The sequence below is a fragment of the Lepidochelys kempii genome, chromosome 9 (genome assembly GCF_965140285.1).
Source record: "Lepidochelys kempii isolate rLepKem1 chromosome 9, rLepKem1.hap1, whole genome shotgun sequence".
Classification (NCBI taxonomy): domain Eukaryota; kingdom Metazoa; phylum Chordata; order Testudines; family Cheloniidae; genus Lepidochelys; species Lepidochelys kempii.
The window spans coordinates 28,224,839-28,249,057 of NC_136388.1; the positions used below are offsets into that span (position 1 = coordinate 28,224,839).

The following is a 24,219-nucleotide window of genomic DNA, read 5'->3' on the forward strand; positions in this document are numbered from 1 at the left end:
ATTGCTGCCAATGTAAGGGGTATAGTCATGGCATTGTAGCTCTGGCTATCCTATGCTTCACTGATATGTGGCTGCTAAAGGGCCCCTGGGGTCTGTAAACTGTCCTAAACTATGCCAAAAGATCAGCCAGAGACTGCAAAGGCTGTTTTTATACCCCTGTGTAGAATTGCACAGTGAACTCCTGAGCTGTAATTGAGTGATCTGAGCCCATATTTATAAAAATATTTCTGATTGTCAGATCACTTGGGTTGGATATTCATTGGAGGCCCTTTACTTTATCCACCATTCAAGGTGACAGTGTTGTACTTTTATCTCTGAGTAATATCATCTGCAAGCACATATTAAACTGCCATCTTTATGCTGATACCTCAGATCTACCTCCCTACTCCAGGCCTGTTGTCTCCTGCCCAGACTAAAATCTTGTCCTGTCTCGGATATCTAGCCACCAGCTCAAGCTAAACATGGCTAAAACACAGCTCCTAATCTTCCTGCCCATGCCCTCCCACCTACTCTTTTTTCTCAATCGCTCTGGATATCAGGCACCATCCTGCCTGTTCTTCAGGTACGCATCTGAGTATCATGTTCAAATTGGTGCTTACATCTGGTTTATATCTAAATCTTGCTCATTGTTTCTGTGTAACATCTAAGATGCAGAATACAAAGTACATCCATCTATGCAGCCAAAATTCTTGTCTTGTTTACTGCAACATCCTTCTCTCTGGACTTGACAAATGCAATCTTTCCCTACTTGTATCCATTCAGAATGTTGCTGCTAAGATCTCTGCCCCATGCCTGTCAATTGATCATGTCACCCCTCCCTTTGAATCCCTCCACTGGCTCCATATTCTTTATTAAATCAAACATAAGCTGTTTGTAGTTACTTTTAAGACCCTTCATAGTCAATCCTCATGCTATCAGTTGTCTCTTATTTACTATTGAGCTGTCGGTGCTCGCCTGCAATTGGCCCATGATGCTGTCCTTCACTGCCCACTTGTTAAATTTTCAAACACACACCTCAGTACTTTTTCTCATGCTGCCCTTGCTATTGGGCAGTGTTCCACATAAATATCCGCAACTTTTATCCATTATTCAAATCTCTCTTCAAGTCTCCTTTGCTGTGATGCTAACAAAGCCCTTGACAAGTTAGGTTGCTAGTGTACAGAGACCATTGCCTATCATGAGGACCAATACTGTCTCATTGTTGTTATACTCCATCTATATCATCTGTCTCCTGTCTTATCATTAGATTGTAAGCCTCTTGGGATAGAAAGTCATCTTGGTCTGCATTTGTACAGCATCTAGCACAATGAGGTGAATGGGGCCCCTGGATGCTATGGTAATACAAATAATAAATCATCCTCCCAGTCATGAAGAGCTAGACATGTGGCTCCTTCTGGGACGTGTGCCATCACCACTTTCAAGCTGGCTATAGGGGCCAACGGAGTAGCATCAGGTGCTCTCCACCTTCACATTGGACTGAGCTAGCATCTCACGTGGGAAATAATTATAATACAAACTTTTGGCCAGCCCACTATAATTTGTCAAGCAGGATTTAATATGAACACTTGTATTTATGTGATGGGTAAATGCAGTGGTACATCAATTTACCAGCAGTTACTGTCCCACACCATTGCTTTCCAGATACTCCTGTTGGTGCAGCCTGTCCCTGTACTCGCAACATCTCACATACTACGGTGTGATACCAGTTCTCATTAAAAAAGTCAATATTTGCCAACTACTGTAACACTTCTAAAATTCTATAAGCAGGCCTGCACATACATACATAGCAGATCTAATGGTTACTGTTTGATCCTCTAAAAGATTTCTAGTCAGATTTTAAACATAGTGGGCCAAATTCTTTAGTCCTTTCTCTTGTTATCTATCCATCTATCCACAACTGGCAACTGTGAATTACAGATCTACAGTTCCATCTCAGAGTTCTTCTGATTATGGCTTATGGTTCAAGCTACAAGAGCAAAGTTAAAGTGCTTTGGACAGTCATCACTCTGGAGATGGAATTAGTCCAATTTAAAGTTTGTAATTTTTTTTAATCACGATTAACTCAAAAACATTAATCACGTGAGTCAACTGCAAGTAACTGACAGCCCTAACTATACTAATTTCACTTGTAACAATAGAATACCAATTGAAATTTATTAAATATATTTGGATGTTTTTCTACATTTTCAATATTGATTTCAATTTCAACACAGAATACAAAGTGCACAGTGCTCACTTTATATTTTTGATTACAAATATATGCACTGTAAAAATGATAAACAAAAGAACTAGTCTTTTTCAATTCACCTCATACAAGTAATGAAGTGCAATCTCTTTATCGTGAAAGTGCAACTTACAAATGTAGGTTTTTGTTTGAGGTTTTTTGGTTACAGAACTGCACTCAAAAACAAAACAGTCTAAAAATTTAGAGCCTACAAGTCCACTCAGTCCTACTTCTTTTTCTGACAATCGCTATGACAAACTAGTTTGTTTACATGGACGGGAGATACTGCTGCCTGCTTCTTGTTTACAATGTCACCTGAAAGTGAGAACAGACATTCACATGGCACTGTTGTAGCTGGCATCGCAAGATATTTATGTGCCAGATGTGTTAAAGATTCCTATGTCCCTTCATGCTTCAACCACCATTCCAGAAGACACACTTCCATGGTGATGATGGGTTCTGCTTGATAACGATCCAAAGCAGTGCAGACTGACACATGTTCATTTTCATCATCTGAGTCAGATGCTACCAGCAGAAGGTTCGTTTTCTTTTCTGGGGGGGGTTGGGTTCTGTAGTTTCCGCATCGGAGTGTTGTTCTTTAAGACTTCTAAAAGCATGCTCCACACCTTGTCTCTCTCAGATTTTGGACGGCAATTCAGATTCTTAAACCTTAGGTCAAGTGCTGTAGCTATTTTTAGAAATCTCTACATTGGTACTTGCTTTGCGTTTTGTCAAATCTGCTGTGAAAGTGTTCTTAAAATGAACATGTGCTGGGTCGTCACCCGAGACTGCTATAATATGAAATATATGAGAATGCACATAAAACAGAGCAAGGGATATACAATTCTCCCCCCAAGGAGTACAGACACAAATTTAATTTACACATTTTTTAACGGGCATCATCAGCATGGAAGCATGTCCTCTGGAATGGTGGCTGAAGCATGAAGGAGCATATGAATGTTTAGCACATCTGGCACATAAATATCTTGCAAAACCAGCTACAAAAGTGCCATGTGAATGCCTGTTCTCACTTTCAGGTGACGCTGTAAATAAGACGCAGGCAGCAGTATCTCCCGTCAATGTAAACAAACTAGTTTGTCATAGTGATTGGCAGAAAAAGAAGCAAGACTGAGTGGACTTGTAGGCTCTAAAGTGTTACATTGTTTTATCTTTGAATGCAGTTTTTTTTTTTACATAATTCTACATTTGTAATTTCAACTTTCATGATAGATTTCACTATAGTACTTGTATGAGGTGAATTACAAATATTCGCACGGTAAAAAACACATTTTTCAATCAAAAATAAATATAAAGTAAGCACTGTACGCTTTGTATTCTGTGTTGTGAAGGAAATTAATATATTTGAAAAGGTAGTAAATATCCAAAAATATTTAAAATAAATGGTATTCTATTGTTTAACCGTGCACTTAATCTTTTTAATCGCTTGACAGCCTAAATATAATACATATAGTACTTGGATCCAAATTTTAAAAATTGCTTGCTTGCTTCCTTCCCTTTCCGTTTTCCTGCCCAATGAAAAGCAGCCCCTTTTCGGCCACCAAGGAAGCAGTATTTTCCCTTGGGTTGCCAGAGTGGTGATAACTGCTCCCTAAGCTGCCATTGTGAAGCAATAGCTTCATTCAGTCATGACAGCAGCAATCTACTAGGGATGAGCGGCTTCTCGTTCGGTAGGATTTGATAATTCAGTGGTGTGAATTTGATCTCTTGCATTATCACTGTTTATTGCGTGGTTTCCAGTGTGTTCCATGCATCATCCTAGCTAAATATGGGCTTAATAAAAGTATATTGATGCTACATTCTTCATAAGGATGTAGCCTATGTATCCCATTGTCAGGTAATCCTTATGCTTATAAGATATATGCTGCTGCCCAGTTAATGTTGAAGACAGGGACTTTTCCAGCCGACTATTAGCTGCTGCAGCAGCTACATACTGCATAGAGCTGTTCAAAGTTTTCTGTGTTTTTGAAGGAAGCACATTTGGTCTAGAGTCAAGTATCCTCAAAACTAGAAAAAAAATAGTCAGATTTCACATCCCAAGGGACTGAAATCATGGTGTGGAAGGTGTTAATGGTCTTAGAAGCTTTCCAATTTTACATTAGTACTTCTAAAAACCACAGTCCCCAGGTCAAGCTTGAAAACTGAGACCTTCATGGTATAGCTGTGCAATGGCCTTGTGGATAAAGTGACTTCAAAGTGAAGAACAAAATAAAGCGATGGAAAGGACGTTAAAAAAGACTTGCCAAAAACATCACTCACCAAAATGGCATAAAGGACAAAGCCAAAGAGGGAGTGTTCATCAAGTTATTTGCACTCTTTACTTTGTCTACGGTAGCACTTGTTCTCAATCTTGATCATCCACATGTCTCTATGATAAAAATGATTACATGGGGTGGGAAAGGCATCCTTTTATTGGACCAACCTCTGTTGCTGAGAGAAGCTTTTGAGCTCTGTATAAGCTCAAGCTTGTCTCCCTCAACAACAGAAGTTGGTCCAATAAAGATATTACCTCACCTACCTTGTGTCTCTAATATCCTGGTACTAACATTGCTACAACACTGCATACAATTATCAGTTATTAGTCATCCATGGAGAAAAATTTCTTATTGTGAGACTTATACATTTCTTTAACATGCCGTATTGGAAAAAGAGGTCCACTACACAGAATATTTTCTTCAGCAAAGGTAGCAAATTAATTCACATCACACTAAATTTTTAATTCTTCATCTCTGTCCACGTGGCTAAAATTACATATCACTTTGAATAATTTTTGTAGACACTGTCAAACTGTTGGTTAAAACTTCAATTTTAATGCAAATTCCTCTTTTTAGAATAAAAGCTTTAAAATTTTCAAAAGTATTGAGGGCACTTGGGGTCCTAAATCCTACTGACTTTCAGTAGAACTTAGCTCCTGAGTCAATTAAACATACTTAAACATTTTACCCTAAATCTCTCAAAGGATGAATGTAGTTAGTGGCCATCCGATGTAAAATCAGAACCGCCTTTTCAATGTTTTTTTACTTTGTTCTGTTCCGGTAAAATTTTAATTCCTAACTTATTGTCCAAACAAGGCAGTATTGAATAGCACAATGTAAAACAAGGCAGTATTGAATAGTACAATGTAAAGTGAAAATGAAATTGCCTAGTCTTTCTTTGTTGAAGCCAGGAAAAGTGCAAGAATTAAACAAAGCCACAAACACTAAAGTAAACTTTACGACGTTCTTTCAATTTTAATCTAAGCAGGAGTTCCCAAACTGTAGTACATCCACTGGTGATATATGAACTTGATGTTTCATCAATTCACTTCACAACAATTTAAAGGTGATACGTGAACCAATAAAGTTTGGAAACTGCTGGAAGGTGTTATTTTCAACGTAGATGTGGACATTTGTCTCTTATTATAGGACTTTTAAGTACACAGCATTCCTTTAAAATCAAAGGTACATGTGTTTACAGAATCTTTAGCAGACAGCATAAAACTCAAGACATTCAGGAGTTTGATTAACATACAGACTACCCTACATGGGGAGTACAAAAAAGGAAAGCTCTCCCGTATTTGCAAACCAACCCACATGTCAAAAAATTCTATTATAGTTTTAAAAAAGTAACAGCTGTTCTTTTTAAGATTACAAGTTGCCAATATAATCTAATTCTCTTTATAAGAGCTTTTTGTGAAAAGCTGCACACTTACAAAATGCACTACCACCAAACATATGGTTTGAAAGGACTCCCCTAGGAAAAGGAAGATTAATGAATAACAAAACATGCAAAGCAACCCACACCTAAAACAGGAAATACTATCTGGAAGAGGTGTGATTAAGAGTTTCTGAGCAATATGAATAAGCATAGCTTCGGGACTAGAACATATTCTTGACAAATGTTTCAAGGAAAACTGTGTTTGGAACTTAAAATCATATTCTATTTCTGATGACTTAGTCTTTTATTCTGCATATCCATCGAAAGCTCATTCTGTAACATATTCTCAATGCGCAAAGTGTATATATTGATGTTCAGATCAGTTGATATTTTGGGGAGAGTTCATATGGATGCCATTGAGGTAACTTGTTTCAAACCCTAGAGGATGAAGCTTGGCTTCTGATAACCTACAGAAGATATTACAAAAGTAGTGGATTAATTCAAATGAAACCAGTCAAAGTAATAAAGTACTCTCAAACCAGTCAAAGTAATAAAAATCAGCTCAATCAAATGCCAGAATGAATGAATAAATCTGAGCAAAATGACAGTTAAAACTAAGAATTTACTAGCAAATTTTATTGCTTCATTATACCTACAAGCTGTTGAGATTTCCTGAAACATTAATAACTTGTCTCTAAAATGAAGTTTAAAAAAAAGCAGATAATGAAAATTGGGTTTCAGGACTGAAGGATGTGGGATATGCATGAAGCAGTTATTCAATGTGCTTGCTTGTTGCACAGAAAAGAAGACCTAGAAGGGGAACCACATCAAAATATTCATACTGGGCTTGATCCAAAGCGTACTCAAGTCAGAGGAAAGACTCCCATTGACTTCAATGGCTGTTGAATCCAGCTCACTGTACGTCAAAGTTAGAGCTGTCAAAGTAGCTTTTACACTTCTGTTAGGTGCCGTTTTAGCTTTCTTAATACATGGAGATGCTGACAAACTGCACTGCTGCAGAATGGTGGGAAGACAAAGGCTTACATTTCTTCCAAGTACTTTCACCAAGTAAGTCGTGCTCTTATTTGGTGCAAGTGCTTATAAGTACTGGGTATTTGGTGGAAGGAGCTGCTTTTACCATGGAAAGATAAGGTTGTTATGGCCTGCTCCTGAAAAGGGCTGAGCACCCTCCAACCCTCTTAAATCAATAAGAATTGAGGGTGCTTAGCGTCGCCTCAACTCTCTCTGACAACACTTCTAGTTTTCAAATTCACATGCAAATCTGAGCCTCCAGTTCTGAAATCCTACTCTGTCTGGATTACAGTCCTGTTCTTCGCTGGCATCAGTAGGTATCTCTGATGGTAACACAAATCAAAACAGTGGTCTGGAATATGCATTACTTTACCCTCTGACTGGGAATTCACTGTGAAGACCAGATAAATAGCATCTCTGAGAGCGCTATGCTTTTCATTGAGAAGGAGGCAAGCTGAACCCACATCAGCAGGAGGAAATTCCTGGAAAGGAACTGAGTGTTCTGATACTGTAAAAAATCCCACTGACGTCACAGGGCATAAAACAGCAGAATTTCTCCTACAAGGGGCTAAATTCTAACAGCAATTACACCTGTGCAAACTTGAAATAAGATCTCAATGGTGGTTTCATGGATCTTAACTGCTCTAACACACACAAATCTGGCCCTTACTCCTTAATTTGATCACTTTTCCACTGAAGTCATGGCTACTTACCTTAACAGAACTTAAATAATTCTTACTTAATTCTCTCATTTGATCATAATTACTGGGTGTATTAACCCTCACTAAAAGCTGTGTTAGGTTTTTAGAAGAAAATTCCTAGCAGGGATAGGGAACAAGTCCAGCAACATATTGGTGTGACCTGTGATGCCCAGGGCAGCCGCCACTGGAAATGCCAAGGTCAGGGCAGGCAGTGAAAGGGAGAGCAGATACCCACCAGTCTTGGGAGTAACACTAAAGTTATTCTCCTCAACCAGTCACAAACTCTGCTTCTGATCCCCCACACTTGTTATCAAGAAGCAAAAAAGAAATCACAGCCCCCTTTATGCATTCCAGTTCTCTGGCTCCCATCAGCACCTAAGTCCAGTACAGTGAGAAGTTATTTTAAACTCTGCTCACATATACAAAAATGTTCTTCTGACCCCAAAGGGTCAGCCATGTAACTAGGTCAGTATAGGTTTGGACTAGGATTACTATATATCCATATTTTCCCAGACATGTCTGGCTTTTTAGTTCTTGAATCGCCATCCGGGAGGAATTTTTAAATATCTAAAAACGTCCAGGATTTCGCCACATTGGTCGGGATGCCCTTTGTCCTGATATCGGGGACCGTTCACCTCACCACACGCACCAAAGTCCTGGGGCTGGCGGCGCTTCCTGGGGCAGCTCCAGGCGCCCGCCCGCTGGCAGAAGCCTGCAGTGTGGGCGGCCCCTGGGCACAGAGGCAGAGGGGGTCTCTGCATGCTGCACCAGCTCCCTCCTGCCCAATCAGAGCTGTGGGGGCGGGGTTTGCAGGCACTGGCAGCGGGCAGAGAGCCCTCTGCGTCCCCTACCCCCTCCCCGACCTGACCCAACCCTAGGTAGGAGCCAGAGGGACCTGCCGGATGCTTCCTGGAAGCCACCCCAGGTAAGCACTGCCAGGACTCCCCACCTCGCCCCCCCGGCAGGTCCCTCTGGCTCTTAGGGTCAGGTTGGGGTGGAGGTGGGGGGCGGGGGGCTCTCTGCGCGTTGCTGGTGCATGCAAGCCCTGCTCTGTGGCTCCGGCAGCTCCCATTGGCGCTTTTCCCGGCCAATGGGAGCCACGGTCTTCGTGTTTGTGGCGGGCACAGCACGTAGACACCCCTCGGCTGCCCCTGATCCTAGGACCCAGAAGGACCTGCGGCAGGAGGGGTGAGTAGGCGAGTGGTGAGCCAGCAGAGGGTGTGGGGGGGCGTGAAAAGGCCAGTGGCAGGCAGCAAGGGTTGAAGAGGTGAGCGGCGAGGGAGCCAGCAGCGGGCAGGACGGTGAGGAGGTGGGCAGCGGGCGGGGAGAGTGAGGCGGTGGGCGGCGAGCCAGAGGCAGGTGTTGAAAAGTGTTGAAAAGGCCAGCGGCAGACAGCGGGGGTTGAAGAGGTGAGCGAGTGAGCGGCGGGTGGGGGTGAGGAGGCAAGTGGCGAGCCAGCGGCAGGCGGGGGTTCTTGGGGTGGGCATGGGGGTTTCTGGCAGGGGAGTGAGGAGATGAATGGCAGGTGGGATGAGGTGAATGGTGGGTGGAGGACAGAGGAGGGAGGCAGCAAGCCAGCGGTGAGCCAGGGGGTGAGGAGGGGTGCAGTGGCGGGGCCGAGTGGGGAGGGGGCGGGACATGAGGCAGCGTGGGGGTGGAGCGTGGGAGGAGTGGGAGTGGGGTCGAGAGCACCCCAATGTGTCCCGATATTTTACTGTTGTGATCTGGTCACCCTATATGTACATTCCCAGCCATGTCCCCTATAACAGCAGCCCAGAGTGGGGTGACTTAAGATCCACTCCCAGGACTCTGCCAGCCAAGGAAGAGGAATCCCTCAGCTGCTAAACTGGCTGCTTCACTAGCACAAAGTGGCCTGAACATGCAGCAGAATTAGGCCCCATATTTAAACATTGTTAAGTTGTCTCATTTTTCCATAGTGGCGATTGTCGACGTTGCACTATTTCCGTGTCTTTTCTGAGTTCATATCGTGCACGGTAGTGTTTCCTCAAGAGCTCTTTATTTAATATTTTATTTTACTACCCCCAAACACAACGCCAAAATGAAAGTGTAAATTCATTCAGAACTAAAGACAAAATTCCCGTGTTTTTGAAGTGGTAGAGAAGAATGGGAAGCTGAGTGCTTGGTATGTAGACCTGGTACTTACGTCTCTGTGAAAAATGAAGGTGCTAATGATTTAAAAACTCAGGTGGACTCAGACAAGCACAAAAAAGCAGTTCGAGGAGAGAGCTCATCAACAAAATTGACAGATTATTTTGTAAAACCAGGCAGCGAATCAGAGGATGCTGTGACTGCAGCAGAAGGTGCTTTTTGCATTCCACACCGTTAAGCATCATAATAGCTTTAAGTCAATGGATTGCACATCTGTCTTGTTGAAGACATTCCCTGATCCTGAAGTAGCACGGAAATTTTCAAGTGCTAGAACCAAGACAGAAGCAATTGTTATCTCTGTGCTTGCACTGCATTCTGTTGATGTTGTTCTGAAAACGTTTGAAGAAATTGACATAGTTTACTCTCGAGTTGCTACAGACAGAAGCAATCACGGTTCAGTGAAAATACTTCCAGTAATTATTCAGTATTTCGACTGGAAAAATGAGGGGTTTGCACTCAAAATTGATTGAGGTCCAGAACACACCTAACGAGACTGCCGATACAATTGCTCATTATGTAAAAGAAATGCTTTAAAAAAATGGTTTGTTCGAGAAGTGTATTGCATTTACAGGTGACAACTGCAATACAATGTTTGGAGGACTCCGGCATGATGAAGATGGAAAGACTGTGTTTGCAAACGTAAAGAAGTTGTTGCAGAAGAGAACATTAATTGGTGTGGGTTGCCCAGCACACATTTTGAACAACTATGTTCACCATGCAGCAGAAACAATGAACGTTGACATTGGGAACATTATTTTTAAAATTTACCAGTACTTTCATATCTACACTGTCCGAACTGAGCGGCTGAAGGAGTACTGTGAGTTTCTTGATGTTGAATACAGAAAGCTGCTTTCTCATAGCAAGACAAGATGACTGTCATTATCTCCAGGCATTACAAGGCTGATACAGATGTTTCCAGCCTTGAAGTCATTCTTTCCGTCACAGGACAAACCACCCACAGTGCTTAAGACATTTTTTTGAGTATGAATTAAGTGAGATTTACCTCTGGCACATGCATTCACTCATGAGTGTATTCCAAATTTACATCCAAGAAATCGAAAGGGAAAGCAATTCTGTTGCGGAAGTGCTGAAAAGTTTGAACTCGGTTCACACTATCCTTCTTGAACGCAAGACTCACAACTTTATGTCCCTGAAAGTTAAGGGACTACTGGCACAAAAGCGCATGGAAGGAATTGATGAAGAGTGTGACAAATTCTGTGCTGAAGTAGATAATATGTACAGAAGATGCTTAGAATATTTGGAGAAATGGCTTAGACCCCTGGAAGACTTCTGTTGTTTCAAGTGGATTACCCTGAGTGAGACACTGAATTGGAGTGATGTGGAACCTTGTATCAAGTACCTGATCGATAAGGTAGTACAAATTGATGATGTGAAGTGTTTTGATCAGGTCAGCAACCTGAAGAAGTTTACAGAAAGTTGCAACAGTGATGAAGAGTTCAGTAATTTGCTAGCACACCAGGAGTGGACCAAATATTTTGAGAAATCCAAAAACATTGAGTGTCATTCAGAACTGTTAAAGATTGCACAGTTCTTCTTTGCTATTCCTTCTCACAATGCAAATGCAGAGTGAATGTTTTCACTGACGCAAAGCCAGTGGACAAAGGAAAGGAACAACTTGAATGTTGAGTTGTTGAAAGGAATTCTACTTGTACAGTACAACTTTAGACAAACTTCTTGTAAAGACTTTCATGCCTTCTTAAAGAGCAATCAACCACTGCTGAAAAAAATGCAATCTACAGAGAAGTATGTGTGGGCACATGAGGAGAAAGAAAACGGAAGAACTGGTGAAAGGAAAGGACTCACTACATATAAAGAAGTACAGTAAACTTTAAATAATTAAACTTCACTTTTGAGGCCATATCACTTTTTCTTATATATACTCAATATAGATGACATATAGCGCACAGCATATATAACAGTATAACACCACATTAATACAACACGAGTTGGTAGATACTAGTGCAAATACCCCCCCCCCCCCCGTGGAGTGTCCTCTTTTTTGAATGTTCAAATATGGTAACCCTAGTTTGGACCTTACCCAAAATACCACACTGCCAGTCAATCCGTCAGTGTCTAAAACTAAAGGTTTATTATAAAGGAAAAGGAAAGAACAAGAAGAGAGATGGTAGAACAGTTACATCCATACATACAAAGACTTCAAAGTGCATATATCAGGTTCCTAGCAGTATTGGTGAGTTTGCTGACTTGAAAGTCCCTCTGGAATACATCCACAGCTTGGGTGGGTAATTCAGTCCTTTGTTCAGAGCTTCAGTTTGTAGCAAAGTTCCTCCAGAGGTAAGAAGCAGAACTGAAGACAAAATGGAGAAGATCCAGTTGTCTTTTATAGTCTTTTGCCATGCAGCCTATGCTTCCTTAGTTTGAAACACACGCTGTCCAGCACATGGCTTGAAAGCCTCAGAGTTCTGTCCACAGGCATGTCCCTGCATGCCTTGCTGAGTCATAAGGTGTATCTGCCTTCTCTCAGTGGGTCAATTGTGTAGCTGATGGCTCTCGATGGGCCATCAAGCAGGCTAGACAGTGCTGATGCCAAACTGTCTGGGGGTGTCACTCAGAAGCATAGCACAAGTTTTGAAATAGACATATATACATATCTCTGACCTATAATGCAAAGGTGATACAAACACATAAATGAGTTTATCACATCTGGCAAATTAGGTCACGTAAGGTATCTGCAAAAATGTTATATCTGGCATAACTCATTACAATTTTACAATATTTATATTCATAATATCCTCAATTGTCCCCCAGATTCTATACAGCGTCACAGTTGGTATCTATTTTGGAGTATATAAAATAAGAGCACAGCCACATTAGCAAAGGTTAGTGAATTTATCTCTTTAAACCACCTATCCCATAGTAATAGTTCACTCAATTCAATGATGCATTTAAATTTCTCTGATTTCAACAATCATGTTACTCTTCTTCTCAGCTATTCTACTGGCTCCAAGTACACCTTAAAATTAGGTTACAATGATTACTGCTGGCTTTTTAAAGCCCAGTAGAACCTCTTTAATTTGCACTGACTGGGAGACCCATTGCAAATGAGTGAATTGGGAAAATTAGTAAGGAAAAGAACCATGTAGTTTGACAACTGTAGTTTATTTTCACTTACTCATAATACCCAACATCCAGTTTAAACGTGTATTTTGTAAATAAATTTGATATACGAAACCATACGGCTGCCTCTGCTATGACACCTCTAAGAGGGGAAAGCCTGCCAATTTTTTTTTAGCAGATTATAAAATACACAGATTACAGAAGCACTGCAGCCCTTCAGTTCCTTCATCATTCATGTTTGTTCCTTTCTTGCCCCCTCACTTGTCTTATTAGTAATAAAATATATCTGGAGGATGTCCCGGATATAAGAGGCTAAATACAGAGACTAATACACACAAGTGCAGAGGGAGTCAAAAATGGTCATTTCAATCTTCCATCCCTTTCCTGTGTATATATTTATGAATCCCTTAAATTTAGGCCGTTAGTATTTTAGGGACTTTTGCAGCAGGGTAGCTACGTCAATGTGGGGTAAACTGCACCAGTGCTAGCTCACTTTGCACCAATGCATCACATCTACAGGTATGTTTACACTGCCCATGTTACAGCCGCGGCAGCGCTGTGATGTGGGCAGTCTAGACGCGCTTTATCACCAGGGCAGAGCTCTCCTGGTGATTTTAAAAAAAACCCACCCCGAACAAACGGTGGTAGCTTTATTGCCTGGAGCGTGGCTCCTGGCAATAAAACGCTGTCTATACTGGTGCTTTTCAGCGCTAAAACGTTTGTTGCTGGGGGGGGGGGGGCGTTTTTCACACCCCTGAATGACTAAAGTTTTAGCGTTGAAAGTGGCAATGTAGACCCAGCCTAAATTGGGGAGTTATACCAGCATAATTACACCAATGCAAAAATCCCTATCATAAGAAAGGGCAGGCATGCCTACAACTCACAACCACTTACCAATACAGCAGTGTGCATGAAGGGGAAATGTATATGACAATTGTGCATGCACATGGGTTAACTCACCACTATAGCTTTTAGAGATACATTTTTGAGCACTCAACTATCTACTGTGTATGAAATCTAAAATATGTTGAAATCTGTTTTACAACATCAATGTCAATACAAATTATGAAAAGTTTCAAGGATATTAACTGTAGCCAAGAGCAAATGAATTTATACTTCAATGAAAAATCCTGCCATTGACTCAGTATGTACTATTTAATATATTTTGCAATAAACTTGACACAAATTTGTTCCCATTTGATTTAATTTAATGAAGGAACTGTCCAAAATGTAAATGGAGCGGGGGGTGAGGGGGAGAAGAAGGCATTCTTTTTATTTTCTTTCCTAACTACCTGAGTAGTTATTGTGCATTACTAAACTGTTGCATATCATACCAAAGGTGGCTGCATTTCAGTGGCAGAAGAATGAATCCATATGTATAATACATACTATACATTACTGACTTAAATCAAAGTGCTTTGGAAGCCTTGAGGATGCAGTATCATACCTAAAACTTTAGTCCTACATTCCTGTTATAAACAACTACAGCCTGAAAAGCACTGGAGACTGCTGAACACATGGTCAGTGCTGAAGAAATTAATAATGTTGTACTTCTAGAATTTAAAAAAGAGCATTCACAGACGCCTAGTTAACCCTGTCTACATACAGGTACAATTCTACAAGTCACTTGGAGGCATTAGGGCAGTTTTGCACTGTTCCAGTACTGTGAAGCTCCCATGAAGCTGCCTTACTTGGATACAAAACACCACCCCTGAGTAGAGACATCATGTGCTACACTGCCATTTTAGTAGCGCCTACACCACATCCCTTCTCCTTCCAGTCATCACTTAGGGTAGGTCTGGGAACCAAGGGCATGACTACTGTTCTCCTGCGAACAGCTGCTGGAACAATCCTTTGGGGCTGATGTCAGTCAGAACAAATTACAGTAGACAGGAGGCTTCTCTAATTTGTGTCTGCAGGCTGGACTGACAGAGAACAGCCCCAGAATTGGGGTCTTGTCAAAAAAACACTGTTTTCTCCTCTTCTGCATGCTGCACCAAGCACTTCTTGGCCATGGTTGAGGATCTGACCAGTACGTGGGATTGACACTCTGAAGGACTTGAGTTCCATAAAACAATGAAACATTTATTTTCAACTACCTGTAGTTCTTCCTTTTGAATTATATACTTTATTTAGAAATTATTCCAATTATAATTCAAGACAAATTACTAAGACATGAGAAATACCCTTCATTTTAATTATTTCAGAACTTCACAAACTGGAATACACAACTGAATGTGAAATGTTCATAAATATAGGCATTGGTAGGCGTTTACAGACACAATGATTTTTTGACCAGTGGCATGTCCTAGCCAGAAAGTCAGCTGGACATATCATTCAGCTCACATGTGTCACATAATGGTACAAACTGCTGCAGTATGTACTTGTAAGGCATGTTGCTGGACAGTATGTAATGTGTGCTGGCAGAAGTAATGACTGGTTAGGATGCAAGAAATGGAGGACAGATCCTCTGCTAGTGATTCTAGCCCTGTGTTTGTTTGTTACCAAACTACTGATCATGTTATCTGTGCTTGGTAAAGAAATGTATACGAAATCCATTCTGCCATGGACATTAACAGCAAGCTACATGAGAGATTAAGTATATTTAAGGAGAAATTATAGAGGGGCAAGAATGGATTAAACACTGACCAAAGAAGTGATCCTGTAATCCCTTTGTGTCAAACTTCCACTGACTGTGAGGAACTCACTGCTTCTGTTTGTTTTGACAAATGTGTGTGTGTAAGATTGTAACAGTTAACAGTCCTATGCTTTTGACTCGTAAACAACCTAGTTATGTGTGCCTTCTACATGCTGGAGTCCTATCTCTATTTGAAAGGTTTACTATAATTCATTAAGCTCTTACATCAACCTGGGTCAAATGTCAAAAGAGAAATGACATTGTTTAGCATCAAAGTTATGGGAAAGTTGAGATTTTGATGTGAAACCAGGTGAAATTCAGTGGTTTCAACTCTGCCGGACTGTGAAGTTGCTAGAAAGGGTACAAGCCCAAGTTAATCAGAACAACCACAAGCACATACTTCTTTCTTTGTGTCTTAAGGCCTGGGTGGGGACTTAGAGCTGGGTTCAGTTCCCGACTCTGCCACAGACATGCCTCTGACTTTAGGTAAGGCACTTACCCTATCTGTGCCTGTTTTTTCCCCATCTGTAAAATGCTGATAGTAATATTTTTCCATTCTTCCCAATGATATTGAGGCTAAATTAAATGTATGTGAGGTGTTCAGGCACCATGGTGATGGGTGGGGCATGTAAGTACATAGGTACTTGTTAACTGTGGAGAGTTTTATCCATATCTTTCTGCTAGCATGTATGTAACATTATCTGTGAATGCATTACTTGCATAAGTACTTTATTTTTGTGCTGTGATAGGTGTGCAAATCTTGCTTGTGTAAAATTAAATTTTAAAAATGGATTGTTCACAAACAAGGGCAGTTTATTGCTCCAGGAGGGACAAATACATATACAAACATTTCAATACATAAATAGATCATATTTAGCCTAGGATTCCTCTGGTCAACATCCTGATAGAGATCAGCCTTAGACTCAGATTCCTACTATTTGTTCCCACCCCTGAAATTGAATTTCAGCAACTTCAGGTCAAGAGCTCCTTGTACTCCAACAGCCTTTCCTAGTGTTCTTTAGACTGCATCTGGACAGCTGTTATAGTTCTGCAGAATTCCCAGCAGACTTATAGTCAGATAGCAGCTCTAGCGCTCCCTCCTCCTCTTTCACAGTTGCTTTATGGTAGCTTAGCAACAAAGGCTTTTCCTGTGAAGGTCCTGAGAATGCTCCATGACTTTCCTGAATCCATCTGACCAGGTACATCTATATTAGGTTAAACTACAGAGAAGCTAGAATGTCACAGTAACTGTCATAACCTTTGATTCCATTACCTATTCAATGATAGGACACATTAAAAAAAAAACTAAGTGTGAAATGCACAAATGTGTAGCATGAAAATTAAACATCAGTTAATTGAGTTTTTTGTCATATTGAAGGAAAGCAACTGGAATCTGCTAAAATTCACTGTCAGCAAACTTGAGCCCAAACTATGGCTCCTAGAACTAGTGATGTGCTGGTGGAAGAGGTGACTGCCCATAGTATCCAAGTCACAGTGGAAGAAGGTATTATGCTTTAAACCACAGATGTGAGTAATACAAATACAGTACACTGCAAAACGATCTCCCCCCACATACACAATGCACTTTTTTTGTGACACTCCCCCTTCAGTCTGATCTTGTAATCAAAAACCACCCTCAATTATTCCAGTGAATTAGGCCCCAAACAGGAAGGCTCTAGTTATAAGTGACAGACAGCGAAGGTATTAGGGACTTAAAACAAAAGAGATTACATGTGTGTGGGCAGGACACAGTATGGTTGGACACTGGACAGAAATCCATAAGGAAACTTGAAATGTCAACCTGCATCAAGATCAGAGTGTACTGTTACAGTAAACTGGCATTCTTTGGAAAACAAGAAAGAGAGGGGACTTTACTGCGGTATTAAACTCTTAAGAGGACAGAAGATGGATGTTCAAGGGCTATTTGAACAAGTGTTAAATACAAGAAAAAAAGGGATATTGCTAGGCACAAAACAAATTAAGATGGAATTCTTTACTCAGAGGAAACATAATGTATGAAATAAACTACCTTTATTAAGGCAAGGGGAAAGAGGTACTAATATGTTAGGCATTTGGCAATTACGAAATGTTTCACAGATTTGCTAGTGCAAAATCATAAAAAAGCAAAATGCATCAGAAATATAACAATTAGATCGTGTGGGGAGGCTGCAGGGGCTGTTGACTTCTGGAATATACATGATGGGCCGGTATGCTATGGTGAAGCACCAGACAGTCAGGAAAAGGAAGTGCTGCAGTACTTCTACCTTCATGATAGGTAGCATTGCATCCACCTCCTCAGTATGGCCTGACAGTGCATTAGTGGGTGTAGCAGACAGAGGCCAGGTTGTAAGTGAGAGGGGAGAGAGAAGCAGTGGGGAAGTAAGAGAAAAGGAGGACAAAAGGAAGAAAACGGGAAGTAAAAGAAGAAAGGGAAAACATTATAACAATGGAGATTAAAATTCTTCCAGCCTGCATCTTTTTTCAAGAAGGATGTTGAGCAAATGATCAATCCTAGAAAGACCTGATTCATGCGGATTCCTCTTGACGGCTCACTACAGTGAGGTATGCATACAGTGGGAAAGAAAGAGCAAAATGGCTGACCAGCAAAAAGACAAGGTGGGTGAGGTAATAGCTTTTACTGCAGCAACTTCTGTTGGTGAGAGACAAGATTCTGAGCTTACACAGTATTCTGTAAACATAAAAGCTTGTCTTTCATTAACAGAAGTTGGTCCAGTAAAAGCTATTACCTCACCCACTTTCTCTCTAATATCATGGGACCAACACGGCTACAATAGTACTACAAAGAGCAAAATGGACTAGAAATAAAATGGAGGCTATATTAGTCTATATATTAATCACTCTTTACACACCAGCCTATCTGTATCTTGAATAATCATTTGACTCTTCTGCCAAATAAAGGGGGAAAATACCTCCAAGTACAAATAAGAGCAAAGAGTCAATCTGGACACACCCTCTTGGGAATTTAAAACTTTATCACCATGTCAAGAAACGTAGGCTTAATTTACATGCAAGAGTTTTGCCCGTTTAACTAAGATTATGTCTACACAGCAGCACAGCTACAATGCTGCAACTGTGCTACTGTAGCAACATAACAGACACCACCTATGTTGACTAAGGCTATGTCTACACTATGTACTTTACAACGGCATGGCTGTGTTGCCTCTTATATTCAGCTCATATTCAAAAGATAAGTTTGAAAGCGTGTCTGGACCAACTTCTGTTAGTCAGACACCTCTTCTTCAGCCAATAAAAGATATTACCTTACCCACTTTTGTCTCTCTAATATCTTGGGTTCAAGAGGGCTACAACACTGCATACAACAACTGAAAACTTTTGACATTTTTGAATTAAAATTCTAGCTTCCATTTCAAAATTATTTACTTTAAATTGGCTAAAATTTTAAAACAAAAACAGTCAAAATGCAACATTTTGAAATTATCAAAACAAAACATTTTGACTGACCAGAATGCACATTATTTCTTCAGTATGTCATTTAAATGAAAAATTGAGATTCACTTTTTGTCATGATTTGGGATAGAAAAATTTTCCCAAATCTCAAATATTTTCCCAGAACAGGAAACAATTTCCCACCCCACTCAACTTCTTAGCCTTTTACAAAAATAAATATTTAACAGCAATGACTAGATATGGCATTCATTTGAAGATTGAAACAATCAGGCTGATAAAGAGGTGTGAGCCAGGAGGAGACATATGCTGGATACTAAGTTAGAGTTCACCAACTAATACAAAACCAGTCTCTCTTTTAGTATGAAGCAAAGACAACTAGATGAAGTCAGATTTGCAGATACTGTACCCCTCCTGCAGTAAGGGGATTGCAAAATGCATATAATTTTCAGTGTTATAATCATGCAGTTATATGGATGCATGGAATATTAATCCAGGCTATTATTCATAGCAGCAGAGCATTATAGTTAAGGCCAGCCTCAAGAGGGAGACACGCTCATACCCACTGAGCTGTTTTTTTTTTTAAATTATAAATAAATAAGACTGTTCTTAATTTTGGCAGATTCCAAGGTACATCTGACAGTTGGGAAGTTGAATGTTTGAATTAATTCAAAAGATCTTGAGAATATACTATTTTGACACAGTTAACAGCAAACAAATGTTTGCAAATAAATATAATTTTATTCTTTTAAAAAGATCAAGTGGGCATGCAAATTTGACATTTGAGAGCAGCTTAGAATCATAGAATATCAGGGTTGGAAGGGACCTCAGGAGGTCATCTAGTCCAACCCCCTGCTCAAAGCAGGACCAATCCCCAACTAAATCATTCTAGCCAGGGCTTTGTCAAGCCTGACCTTAAAAACCTCAAAGAAAGGAGATTCCACCACCTCCCTAGGTAATGCATTCCAGTGCTTCACCACCCTCCTAGCGAAAAAGTTTTTCCGAATAGCCAACCTAAACCTCCCTCATTGCAACTTGAGACCATTACTCCTTGTTCTGTCATCTGCTACCACTGAGAACAGTCTAGATCCATCCTCTTTGGAACCCCCTTTCAGGTAGTTGAAAGCAGCTATCAAATCCCCCTTCATTCTTCTCTTCTGCAGACTAAACAATCCCAGTTCCCTGAGCCTCTCCTCATAAGTCATGTGTTCCAGCCCCTAATAATTTTTGTTGCCCTCCGCTGGACGCTTTCTAATTTTTCCACATCCTTCTTGTAGTGTGGGGCCCAAAACTGGACACAGTTTTCCAGATGAGGCCTCACCAGTGTTAAATAGAGGGGAATGATCGCTTCCACATTCATAAATCAGATCCACAGTATACAGACTTACCTCATACTAAAATAGTGTTGGCAAAGATGGAAAATCCAAAATTTCTTTTGCTAACCTAATTTATTCCTACTAGAGGCCTTTGCCATGGCATATGTACAGAAGATACAGGCAGAAACAGAAGGGGACAGACCCTCCAGCTGGTGTAAATTGGTGCAGCTCCATTGAAGCCAATGGAACTATGCCAGTTTACAGTGAGGATCTGACTCACCCATAAAATCACAAATAGTTTTAACTGTTGACACAGATCAGTAACCGATAGGAATGTAAAACGCACAGAAGGAAAATCCATTCTGAAACTTAATAGCCTAATATTCAACTTGGTACTTCCCTTTCCTGATACTTTTAATTGGAAATGCACTAAAAATATCTAAGTGATCTACAACTGCCCAAGTGTGAACCCACTCTAATCAGTGAAATAATTTTAAAGTGCTTCAGTTGCACATTTTAATATAAATTGAGTCTCAAAAGCAATGGAAATTTCTAGAGAAGCATATTGCAACTGCTTTCTGACACAGTAGATCTGCCCCAGGATTCCATACCATACTTGGCAGAAAAAGCTACTTGGTAATACAGGCTAAGAAGGCTGCTCTTTATCTGGCGTCATCTCCAGTTTTGAGCAACATGTCAAAACATTCAAAGCCTGAACCTTTTAAAGTATCGAGTGCCTTCAAGGTACTCAGTTCTTCCAACTAACTCCCATTGATCTTCTGTTATTCAGGGTGCTCGAGATCCAGTACGAGGTCAATGGTAAGTTGAAGGAGACAAGTTCAATTTTCAGAAAACCGCAGAATCCTTTTCAAGAATAATGCTTTATTTATAAAATACCATCCCCCTGAGAAAGGGAAAAGCCAAAATACAAAGCTAGGAATATGTACAGTTATTTATCATGTCTGTGCTCCCTTGTTATAGACATAAAATTAAAAAATGTGATTATCAGAATCTTAAAGTTTGAACTTTTTTTATATTACCAAGATCATGGAACAAATCTTTTTGTCATGCAGGTGGCATGTAAGACATTTCTTTAACCCCATCACTCTTGAAAACAGAGCACAAGCTTCTCTTCCCAAGAACACACAAGCCATAACTGAAGATTTTGAATTCCATTTTTAGCATTCATTCATCTCTAGAATAAATACAACTTACGAACTGAATACTGTAAATCATTCTGAAAATGCTCCCAAAACAGCTGCCAATATTCTTTGGCTATAGCTGCCCAACAAATTCATAGAAATGCACAAAATTGTGTGTTAAGAAATGATATTGTACAAAGATTCTGAAGATAAAATGGGAAGACAGGCACACCATTATTAGTGTCCTGGAAGAGGCAAAGACCACCAGTATCGAGGCAATGATCATCCGTCAACAATTCCGCTGGACTGGTCACGTTGTCCAAATGCCAGATCACTGCCTCCCAAAACAGGTCCTGTTCTCTCAGCTGAAAGAAGGGTACTGTCACGTGGTTGCACAACGGAAGCGTTCTAAGAATTTACTGAAGGACAACCTAAAAAAGTGTAATATTGACATTGACACTTGGGAGACACTTGCCAAGGATTGCTTAAAATGAAGTGAAGTCCTACGTGATGGTCCCCTGCATTTTGAACTTGCTCGCAGACAAGCTGAAGAGGATAAGAGGCACAGAAGGAAGGAGAAACTGGCTTCCAGTCATGGTCAACAGACTTCTGCAGAGTCTGAAAACATCTGCCCTCACTGCACTAGAACTTGTGGTTCAAGGATTAGCCTTATTAGCCACCTGAGGACCCATAACTCCCATGGAAGATGATCATACTCGGTAACGAGTGATCGCCCATCAAAATCAGTAATATTTCCTCATCAATAGCTGTTTCCATGTAATGTTTGAATGCCCTACACACAACTCCAGTGGACATTCTACATGCCCAAGTGCTGTATCAAACATTGCTGGTTGTTCCTGTCATTGCTGGTTAGCATGCAAAATGCACAAGGCTAGTTGTGTATTTCTAAAGCACACCTGGCCAAATTCTGCCCTGTTACCCCCAGGTAAATCCAGAATAATTCCACTGCAATAAACGGTATTCTGGATTTCCAATGTGTAACTGAAACTGACGGCAGAATATGGGCCAAATAGAGTGGGGGGTATAAAACCAAATCAGTGCCTCCTTCATTACAAGAGGATAACCTTACTGTACTATTTGTCATAACAATTATCTATCCTAAAGGAAACTGGCAATTGCATTTTTTCAGTCCTTGCTTCCATAGGCATCAAATCATTTGGGAGATTCACAGGTCATGATACTGGATTCCAAATAGAAAAACATCTTGTCACTTCCATTGCTAAAACTCTCTCTTCCCTCTTCAACACACTTACTAAGAAAAGGAAATGAGTAACAGCAATTTTCTTCCATTATTGCACACAACTGTGAAATTCTAAGATGAGACCTACACGATGCAGGGGCTGAAAAATCCCATATTTGTCACAGATTTTTTGAATGTATATTTTGTTTTTAATTCATATCATATAATTTAATCTGAATTATGAGTATGCTTAAAGAAAAGACTCCTTTAAAACTATGAAGGTAGATCAAAACAAACCTATAAATAACTCTCTTTAAAAAACAAAAAAAAAATCCAACGCTGGACTCCTTAAAATTGGGATAAATTGTTTAAACTGAATTTAGATAATTTCAGATTAAAGATTATACTACTAATAAAATTGTATTATGTAGCGCCAATGTGTTAAGCACTTTGCAGATAAGTAATCAAACACGATTCCTGTCATAAAAAATTTGCAATGTACAGATAAAGGATTGGGGAAGGGATGCAATATAAAGCAAAAATGAATGAACAGTGAATTTTAGCATGTATCTGTAGGTTGTTTTTGATTGTTTATTTGCGGGGATGGGGCTTAATTGTTCTGGAGTTTCTACTTTTTTTTTAAAAAAAGTACACTTTTGTCAGGGAGGGCTAGGTTTTATAGGCCTTTTAAAATAAGCGTAATTAAGGGAGGACTTGAAAGAGAGTTGGGAAGCATAGCAGACCAAGTCAGGGGAGGGCCCATGCCTATTGGATAGCTTGAACAAAGGAAATAAGATGAGATTGGAAGGACACAAGGGCTTTTTAAATATGGCTTAGGCAGAGCAAAGTATTATGGGTGGAATGGCATGTTAATTCTTGGCTCCTAATGTCAGTGAGCTAAAAACTCTCCCAAAGAATCTGTTTTAGGCTGAAATTTCTGAACCAGAAATGAATTAAAAAAATCTTTAAAGAAAATTCATTCAGACTTCTGCAGTAAGTAGAACATGAAAAGTAGGGATTTTTAGCCATTAAAAATCTTGCTCAGATGTGTGATTTTATGTTGTAACCCGGAGTAGGTTTTAGTTTTTTAAATTTGGTGTGTACATAATCATAACAGCATAGGAATTAGCAGACTGGATCAGATCCAAGATCCAAATAGTCCAGTATCCACTCTCCTATAGTGGCCAGTATCCAGTGCTTCAGAGAAAGGTGTGAGAACCTTACAGCAGGCAGCTGTGAAATAATCTTCCCCTTCCATTAGGTCTCATTCTGATGTTTGTACCTAGCAAGTAAGTCATCATGCAGTTTGCACAGTAACCACATACCCATTGTCTATATTTCTGAACATCAACTCGCCACTCATTACAGCTTGTCTGTCTCTGTACTGTAATTCAATCCTCTGGAGCCACTGTGTGTGAGGAATTATCAGTCTTCACTATCTCTGTCAGAAGGAAAGTCCTGTCTAAGAAGGTGTCTCTCTCCATTCCACATAGGTGCCCTTTCCAGCATGAGACTGGCTTTTTCAGCTAGAGGATCTGAGAAGTCAATTTGTAGGTGGGCTTGCTCTAAACTATCTTTATAGGCTATACCTATGATGAATTGAGGGTTCTGTGTCTA

At 40.2% G+C, this 24,219-nt stretch overlaps 1 protein-coding gene across 6 annotated transcripts in view; it reads right to left on the reverse strand.

Moving 5' to 3' along the window:
* Positions 1–24,219, reverse strand: part of RNF13 (ring finger protein 13) — a 105,222-nt gene that overhangs the window by 39,153 nt on the left and 41,850 nt on the right. The gene's annotated exons all lie outside the window — the stretch shown is intronic.